Source organism: Bidens hawaiensis, unplaced genomic scaffold, assembly GCF_021521415.1.
Source record: "Bidens hawaiensis isolate Kalapana, Puna unplaced genomic scaffold, B.hawaiensis_p1.1 tig00020534_1, whole genome shotgun sequence".
Lineage (NCBI taxonomy): Eukaryota > Viridiplantae > Streptophyta > Magnoliopsida > Asterales > Asteraceae > Bidens > Bidens hawaiensis.
In genome coordinates, this window is record NW_027493143.1 from 162884 (window position 1) to 173058 (window position 10175).

The 10175-nt window shown below is 39.4% G+C and overlaps 1 pseudogene across 1 annotated transcript; it reads right to left on the reverse strand.

The window, feature by feature from the left end:
* Positions 1-1922: 1922 nt before the first annotated feature.
* On the reverse strand, positions 1923-4778 carry LOC143561078 (nicotinate N-methyltransferase 1-like; annotated as a pseudogene). The gene is made up of 4 exons (XR_013140230.1): positions 4504-4778; positions 3395-3819; positions 3209-3273; positions 1923-2303 (listed from the first exon to the last, which is right to left on the reverse strand). The product of XR_013140230.1 is annotated as a nicotinate N-methyltransferase 1-like (transcript).
* Between the last annotated feature and the right edge of the window lie 5397 nt (positions 4779-10175).

Genomic DNA, 10175 nt, shown 5'->3' on the forward strand with positions numbered 1-10175 from the left:
TTGAAGTGAACACGTCATGTTCTGGGATTTAAATTTCAATTCCTTTGAATTTCTAAGAATTCTGTGAAACAAACGCACGCCATAAACGTGAGAATGTTGAAGTTGTGATTGTATTGTGTGGACTGGATATGGATAGTGATTGACAGAACACAAAGAATATGACTTTCAGTATGCGAGGAGCCACAATTTGATATAAAGTCCCTATAATGATTTAATAATGCCAAGTTGTATAAATAAATAGACATATCAATAAATAGTTAATTAAGTGCATTATAAACATAAAAATAAAGAAATATTGTCAAATCTGTACACAGCTAGCTTTGACATTAAAACCGTAAATCAAATCGTTCACTACGATTTGAAAATTTTGAGACGACCTAACGTCAAGAATGAAAACCGACAACGGGATTGGCCAGTTTCACGGTTCAAAATCGAACCACTAATACCCATAGTTAGTGGTGACCAGTGATACGGGGGTTAAAAGTTGTTAGTTTTTATAAGCTACAATTACTTGTGTAATTAACAATTAATTTACCTTATCTTAAATTTCATAACTACCATTCTTATTTATCATTATTTGTAATTTCTAGTTTTTACTACGCGTACATGCAATTTCAAAAATGATGTTCTGATTATTTGGTATACACATGACACGACCCATGTGGAAGAAGGGCACATGATCCGTGTGTACCTCCGTCCTACTTTGGGCGTAGTCTTTTTGTTTTTTAGCCAACAATGTAAATTCATAAAGAAACTAACGGGGATACAACCGGGAGCATCATATGGGATGCTGACGTGGCTTCACGCAAACACCGTCCGTCATAGTTACGCATGAGCGGTCCAAATTACCATGATCATGTTGGTCACTGGCCAATCAGATTTTTTTTTCATTTTTTTGGTGTTAAATAATATAAATAAAAAGAATGATGAAGATTGATAGAGAATGTGTGTAGCATGAGTTAAGTAGTGAGATTAAATGGAGGAATATTAAATGTGGTGTTGGCATGAAGAACGGTGTGCAATACATAGCCTAAGTAGCAAAAATTATCGAGTAATTTGACGTGATGAATGTTGGAGAACTGTAAACACCCTAATTGAAACAAATTATATTTACTATTTTAGAAAAAAATTAAAATATACATTTATCTAGTGTATTTTGAATATATAAGAAGGCAAATTTAATAAATAATCTCACCTTTTATGTATTAGCCGATAATAATCTTATTTTTAAAAATCAATACCAACGGTCCAACCTTTCAACTTTTTTTGTCTAAATGAACTTCCATTAAAAACACTTAATGTCGTTAAGTTTTTTTTTCGAGTTTCAAACCGATATTTTAGAGCTTTTGATCGGAAGAACGTTACGAGTCGACTAAAGTAAAACTTATCTCGAAACGGTGATCCAAACGACGAAACAATGTTTCAATTCAGGTATTTGAATTTCCAATTAACAAAAATCAAGTCATTTGAATCACCGTTTCGAGATAAGTTTTACATTAGTCGACTCGTGTCCTTCTTCCGATCAAAAACCCTAAACCATCGCTTTTAAACTCCGAAAAAAACTTAACGGCGTTAACTATTTTTTAACGGGATGCCCATTGAGACAAAATAGTTGAAATGTTGGACTGTTGATAGTGAATTTTAAAGATAAGCTTATTATTTCGCAACATACAAACGACGAGATTATTTATTTTCAATTTGTCGAAGATAAATTACATATTTTCATGTAATTTTCTGCATATAAATTAGGCAAAGAATTCCTGGTGTAGCCAAAATATATTCGGAGATAAGAAATGCCTAATTGAACAAATCGTCAAATCGTTATCCACAATTGTTAAACAACATAGAACCATTTAACATGCGTAAATAACATTCATTATTAAACTCTTAATTATAAGTAATAATATAGTTTGCTAATATTCATTAGCAAGATAAAATATGATAATCATGATCGTCCAACAATGACGAAGTTGTTCAACAAAAAGTTAAAATGAAAAGGCGCATCATTTTATAAACTCAAGCAGAGTGTAGAAGTAGTCAATATAAATAGCTCTGAAGCTTGTAAAACCAACCAACTTTTCGAGTTGACGATACTCGTCTTCAGTCCGATGTTTTCCCTTGGCACGGTAAATGGTCATCACAAATATGTCACCTTCGAGCAAGGCTCGGGTACGGTGAGTGTCATCAGTGTGGTGGGGCAGCACCGGCTCACAGGCAATCAACTTACCTCCAACTGGAATTGCGTTAAAACAATTGATCATAATTCGCTTTACTTCGTCATCGGTCCATGTCGTTAGTACCCACTACAACCATCAAAATCAGCAACTCAATAAGCTATTGATATCTCAAAACCATAAGCATTTAAGTCATTAAAAGCCAATGCAACCATTTTAGTTAACTATCAAAATTATTGACGGAATTACAACTTTTTAATTAGCTAGTATCTTTACGTACATAAACATTTGTGCCTTGTTCATTGCAAAATGGAAACTACTTTATTAATAATTTGAAATTTGAAATTACATTACATTAATGGATTGCTAGATAATTAGACGCTTCATGGTTAGGTTGAAATTTAATGATTTTTTAAAAAGGACAACATTCTGATGGAGATATATAACAGATTTTAGTCCATATACAGATATAGAAGTAATCAAGTTTTTAAAATCATAAATTGTTTAATTCAAAGTATTTGAGTTTTAATAAAAAGCACATTCTGATGGAGAAATATGTACCATCCCGAGCTCGACTAGGTTTGACTTCAGCTCGTTTAACTTACACGAAGCTCGTGCTCGGCTCGTGAGTAGATTTTTAAACTCGAGCTCGGCTTATTTACTATTTATTAATTATTTTTTTATATATTTATAATTATTTTATATATATTCTTTTCAATTATATTTTTTTATAAAATAATATACATTATTTAGTTATTTTTATTTATTTATTCATAACATTATATATATTAATTAATAATTATCAAATATATATTTCGAAAAGTTATATAAATGAAGCTCGGACTCGGACTTGTTTATTAAACAGCTTACTTTTCAGGCTCGAACTTAGGCTCATGCCCGATTAAGCTTGACTCAATCAAGCTAAATAACTAGCCGATCTCAAATAACTCGAGATCGGCTCGACTCGTTTCCACACCTATTAATAATCAACTTTTTAAGTATTTGAGCAAGTGTTATGAAACAAAAGCATTTACCTTCATGAAAATTGCATCACCCTTGGGAATGGAATCAAACATATCACCACCAACATGTGTCACACCTACACACAAAACACACATGACTCCTCATCAAAACCATTACACGTGTCTTAGTTATGTTTACACATTTTGTTTGTGGTGTTGTTTTAACTTTAATTAATTATGTTACTACTGAGTACTGACCATTAACTTGTGGAGCCTTTGCAACCACCTCAGGCAACTCAAAATTAACACCCTCTTTGATATGTGAATGCTTCTCTAGAATCATCCTCAGGCTGTCCCCTGCACTGCCACCAACATCCACCAGTCGTTTGACGCCGTTAAACCCGTCGTAGCTATCTAGAACCGACTTCATAAACGGAATTGATACCCCTGACATCGCCCTCTGCATTAGACCGTTCATCTCGGGGTTCTTCCCATAGATGCCGTAGGCGGTCTCCCCACCGTTGGTCTTCACGAAAGGCTCGGTGGATGAATCCACCACCGCCTCGTGAACCGCGGGCCACGCCTTCATTAACTCCTCTTGGTGGTGTTGTAGAACGTATGAACCGTAGGACAAACCGTTTTTATCCGTCACTAGCGTCTTTCCAATATCTGTTAATGAGTATCTTCATAACACACAATCATCATGTCAGTGATGGAAACTCAACTTTTTTTTTTAATCTTATTTGTTTTTATGGATATTGTTAACAAGTGATTTCTAATAACATGGTCGACTAGCTTAGTATTTTTTATTTTTTGTTTTTTAAATTATGGATAGTCTCAGGAGATCACCATAAAGATTCTTGTATAATCTACGTACTTTCTTATACATAACAGTTAAATAGCGGCACGGGTGTTTGTGGTCCGGTCTTCGGCTGTTTTTACGTCAAGCCGTGACCAAACCGTACAATTCTTAAAACTGAATTAAACCAAACATTTGGTTCCGATTTGGTTTCACACAAGATGCCCAAAATAAGACCGTATATTATAATAATATACTGTCAAAATTTTGCATAATTTAACAAGTTAAATCACATTCCGTCCAAACAAGCTGTAACAAAGGATATTATGCATAGACCTTACTATTTGAGATTTTTGAAACCGATAAAAACCACTGTAAAACCAAACTGATGACCGGTTTAGACGGTTTTACGGTTTCAAAGCGAAAAATGAACACCCCTATATATATTTGATAAATTCTGGTCTTTAAATCTATTAATTGTTACTAATTTATTGATTAAATCGAAACAAAAGACAAGCAGACAACAAGCTGTGGCGCTACTCATAAATATTAATAGCATACAAAGTACCTTTGTTCTGAAGCATTGACGTGTTCGTTAAAACACGATAACTTGTGAGCATGCGGAGAATGCGCTGAAGGTTTTCAGGATCTCCGCGGCCAGAAGGGAGAATACGAGTGAGAATCTCGGAGGCGATTTTGCCAAATAGAATCAGCCACGTTGAGGTGAACAACCGCGTTGAGCGACATAGGGACGCTTATCATGTTCGCCAGCTCCATGATCGCTAGCCTGGCTTCTTTGCTGATGTCCAGTGTTTGTCCGTTTTGGTTTTCCATTTTAGCCACTTGCAATATCCAAGACCCAGGCGTTAATGTTGTATGCGTATATGTAGGACGGGTTGCATGGGGATAATATGGTCTTTTCATTTTATTTGGGTCCGGTTAAAGATATATGGATAGTCAGTCAGGGACGTGATCAACTGATCATGTTTGTTACATGACAAAAGATATTATTTACATTGTTGAAACACTTCATTAGTGAAATAGTGATGTATTTAATTAATTTAATAAAAGTAAAACTATGCACTTTTAATATAACAAGTTGAACAACCGGCGTTGCAGCAGCTCAAACTTGATTCGCAAATGAATCTTAACGTCTACACTGATTACTGTAGGTCCCAACGCGGGTGGATCTAACAATAATCTTGGATCAACCGAGCTTAGTGCTAGCTGAAATCACACTAAGCCACCTAAGCGGTCTCGGATCTTGAGAGGTTATTTTCGGGTAGAGAGGAAGAGAGAAATGAGAGAAAGAAAGTAAGAAAGAGTTAACAAAAGATTTTCTATTAATGAACAACCAACCATTCTCTCATGGCATGCTTCTCTATTTATAGAGAAGCATGCATGAGAAACATGTCACATCAAATGCCCCATTGGTTTGGTTACATTATTTCCCTTGGGCCTATACATTCAAAACTAACAACTAAAGCCCAAAACATATAATTACAATACAAAAGACTAAAACAAAATGGAACTAACAATCTCCCTCTAGTCTTTAGTATTGAAACCCGTCGGTGTCGTAATCCAGCCAGCCGTCCTCGGGCAGTGGAAGTTCAACAACTCTTTTAAAAAACTTGTTGAAGGCTTCAACTATCTGGTCTGTGTTCTGACGACCGATGTCCTCGACAGTTCCTAGGGGAGAGTCGTAGAGCTTCTTGATATCTTCTATATGCAGCCCTATTAGCTCATGCTCGTCAAATATACGAATCTCAGGCAGATCTTTGCAGCGTATAACGGCCTCTCCTGTCGTGTTGTCGAATTCCCAGTCAATGAAGTCTCGGAGGATGTTAGGAATAAAGGGCTCACCATGGTAGATGATATGACAGTTCTTTGGTGCCCTGTATCTCCACATTGTTCGTGGCTGTTGGTGCATTTTGTGACCGTCGCTATGCAATTCAGACCAGCGGAGACGCCATAGGTGAAGTTAGAACAACTTCGCCTTAGGCGAAGTTAGAACAACTTCGCCAACGGCGAAGTTAGGACAACTTCACCTTAGGCGAAGTTATCACAACTTCGCCTATTCGCCATAGGCGAAGTTATGAACAACTTCGCCTACTGACGCCTACTGAAGTTTATATATATATATGCGTGTGTCTTGTTTAGTTTTAAGAATCCAGTAATTCAGAGAGTTGTGTGTTACAGTTTGAGTGTCGAGAGAGAACAAACAGAGAGAGAGTGTCGTTAGGGACGACCCGAGGTAGAGCTCACATCGGGTCGGACGTGTTTCTGTTTATGTTACTGTATGTAACGTGTTTGTTTAATTATTATTATATAAGAATCTGCAGATTTGATTATCCCGTTCTTGTATTTGTTCGCGTACGTGTTCGTGTTCTTCATCTTTACACCAATAAACGAGTCTAGGAGGATTCCGCACTCCTAGACCTCGTGCGGATCTCGTATCGATCAGCGACGCCCCGGGGGGACTTACATGTGGTATCAGCGCCTTAGGCTCTTATGCTATGGTTCGAGATCTGCGTTTTGGTGTTTCTGGCACGTTTCTGTGCGTTTCTGGCCGAACAGCGCCGCAGGCGAAGTTATTGTTCATCAGGCGAAGTTGCCGTCACTGTTCGTAGGGTTTCAGCGAAGATATAAGGTCTGGCGAAGTTATGGACAGGCGAAGTTAGCAGCCAAGCGAAGTTATGGCCAGGCGAAGTTGACTTTTAGGCGAAGTTGACTTTTAGGCGAAGTTAACGAGAGAAAAAAAAAAGAGTGTTTTGGTGTTTTCGTCTGTATGGCCCGGTGTACACGATTATTGTGAGACGAAGATGTTGTTCCGTCAACGAGTGAAACTTGTTATCTCTGGGTCTTACGTGTGAACAAATACGTGTCAACTCTGGATATGGAGTTGAGTTTGTGAATGGGATATTGATTGAAACTGGATATTGACACATATTTGGGTGTTTGTGGGCAATGAAATTGTTGTTGTTCGAGGTTGACCAACTGAAGAAAGTCAAATTGAACTGAAGGTTTTTGTCATTACTGGATTGCGGTCAGAGCATATTATTTATGTTATTTTCAAGGCGTTCGAGAATTGGATCCTGAAACGTGATGCTTATTTATTAGAGTGAAAATTCTGGAACAAGTTGGATTTAATCGGGAACTAAAGTGTTTATATTCTTGATCGTTATCCCTGGTGATTGAAGATGCTTCGGATTAATTAATGGTCATGTGTTAGATTCTGTCAAGGTGGTTTTGTGATGAAATTTATCATTTGATGTTGAGTAGTTGAAGATTAAACCTTATCGTATGCCGACGAGTTGGTGAAGTTGTGGAGGAAGCCCAACTTCACGTGTTGGTGAAGTCAGATGGACTCACGTGATTGGTTGAGATGATCTATTGGCACGAGGATGCATGCATTTCAAAGACCTCAATCGTTATAGTCGGAGAAGCTTACACTGAAGGGGAGATCTGATATGGAAGACGCTGGGTGATTGGTAGATTTGTGAAGCTACAAGACAGTTTCAGACACGGCTGGTTGAAGAGCAAACAGAAGATCATCAGTTAAGAGGGAGTCTGTTGGTGCATGTTTTGTAACAGATGATCTTTCGTGTTTGTTAGAATTGAGAGCAACGGTCAAAGGGGAGACTGTTGGTGCATTTTGTGACCGTCGCTATGCAATTCAGACCAGCGGAGACGCCATAGGTGAAGTTAGAACAACTTCGCCTTAGGCGAAGTTAGAACAACTTCGCCAACGGCGAAGTTAGGACAACTTCACCTTAGGCGAAGTTATCACAACTTCGCCATAGGCGAAGTTATGAACAACTTCGCCTACTGACGCCTACTGAAGTTTATATATATATGCGTGTGTCTTGTTTAGTTTTAAGAATCCAGTAATTCAGAGAGTTGTGTGTTACAGTTTGAGTGTCGAGAGAGAACAAACAGAGAGAGAGTGTCGTTAGGGACGACCCGAGGTAGAGCTCACCTCGGGTCGGACGTGTTTCTGTTTATGTTACGGTATGTAACATGTTTGTTTAATTATTATTATATAAGAATCTGCAGATTTGATTATCCCGTTCTTGTATTTGTTCGTGTACGTGTTTGTGTTCTTCATCTTTACACCAATAAACGAGTATAGGAGGATTCCGCACTCCTAGACCTCGTGCGGATCTCGTATCGATCAGCGACGCCCCGGGGGGACTTACAGTGGCTCTCCGGTGGCTGGGTCTATCTCCCTTTCTTGTACTTCCGACCCTTATTCGGCTCAAAATCTTTGTAGTCGACTTTGGATTGACGATGAAGATAATCCGGGACCCAACTTTCCAACGTACTCCCCACCGCACCATGGCCTAGAGCTTTTCGAAGATAATTAATATCAAGTTCTGGTAACAACTTCAGCTCGTGGTGGTTGAGATAGATCAGATCACCACTATATCGTCTGATGGCCCAACACGCGTTCTCCTTATTATATTTCGCATAGACAATCAGCGAATCATCGTGGTAAGGGTAGATGAGCTCGCGGGCGCATGCACGACTTGACACAATATGATTCTTTCTTTTCTTCTTTGGCGGTTCCTGTGTCAAGTCGGCGGTTGGATTGGAGACGGAATCAGCGCCAGGAGTCTCTGAAGCTTGAACTTGAGCAGGAGGAGTGTCTGGATTAGGCGAGTAGTTTATGTAGTCATCTTCAACCCCTTCCTCTGTATTCTGTTCAATAAGTTGCTCCAAGTTCTTTCCCGCTTCAATAAAGTCATCCATAACACCTGCAAAATCATCAGGAAACAAATCTTTATACATATCAGCAATTTGTGTGTCGTGTTGCCTGACTTTGCCAGCCGAGTCGTGAGTAGCAGGGTCTTGAACTTCATGTTGATTGTATGGAGGTGATTGAGTGTTATCTCCACCTCCACCTCCACCTCCCGTTGCCCCGACTCCTCTATTTCCACCGTCTCCGCCTTCATTGTCATCACCATCATCATTATTATCTTATCAAAACTATTATGCACATCTTCGTCTTCATCATCATCTTCATTATCATCCTCATCATCTTCATCATCACCATCATCACTAACATCTTCCTTGTCACCTTCATTACTACCACCAACACCGCTAGACTGGCTGCCCTGTTGTACCAATCGACCAACAGTCGCCTCACTTTCAGACACTACAACCCTAACTCCTCGCAAGGCCACACTCGGACCTGCGGTAGGCTGCAAACCACCAGCCTGAGAAGTCTCTCCCGACCTTCTCCAATTCTTGAAACTTTATCAAGTCGATCCTCCAGACCATGAAAATCATCCTCATGAATACCCATAAGGTCGCCTGATACTTGCTCACCAGTTCTTCGTTTGTCTTCAGTTGGAGCTCATTAAGACGATTATGTTCCATCACCTTTTCTTGAACAGCCTGCATTTCGGCTCTGAGTGTATCGAGGGAAGCGGATGAAGCAAGCTGATTCTCTAAATTTGTGACTATGGAGTTTGTAGCTTCATTCTCAACATCCCATCTTCGAGTGGCATCCTCAATTTTCTTGTTGTCACTTGTTCTGAGAGCACTCGCACTTGGTAGGCTTTTCTCAAGAGTAGCCAGTCTGTCAGCAAGCCTGGAATGATCTGCTCTCAGATTAGCATTTTCCGAGGCTTCTCGGTTCATCAGCACTTGAACATTCTGGATTCGAGTATGGAAGGTGTTGGTCGATAGTCTTTGATTTTCACCAAGTGCATCGCTTGCTTCCTTATGTTCTTCCAATATCCTTATCCGCTCCCTCAGAGCAGCCTTCTCTTTCTCATCCTCAATCGCTTTTTGTTTCATTTCTTTGATGAACTTGAGGAGCACTATCTCTCGCTCCGCCCTCTTAGCGTTGGATTCCTCCAGTGCGACGATCCTATCGAGGATAGGATCGGCGTATACTGGAGGTTTCGAAGACTTTCCTCGGGCAATGGGTTTGGGTGAGATAATGGTGGATGGTGGTGTGATGGACATTATGGGTAGTGAGGTTGTTTGCAAAGGTAGGATGATGGGTTGAGTAAGGATTTGTGAAGTAGTAGTGGTGGGTGGTGTTGGTTATGTGACAGGTGGTGTTGTCGATTGGGTTGGGGAGGTTATAATGGTTTGGCTCCATAAGCTGGTTGTTTGGATTGGTGAGCTGAAGATAGATGATGTGAATATTGAGGTGGTTGGTTGGGTAGGTGGTGTTGTGATTTAGGAAGGTTCAGGTTCGGTTTGGGATGGTTGTTTGATTGGAGT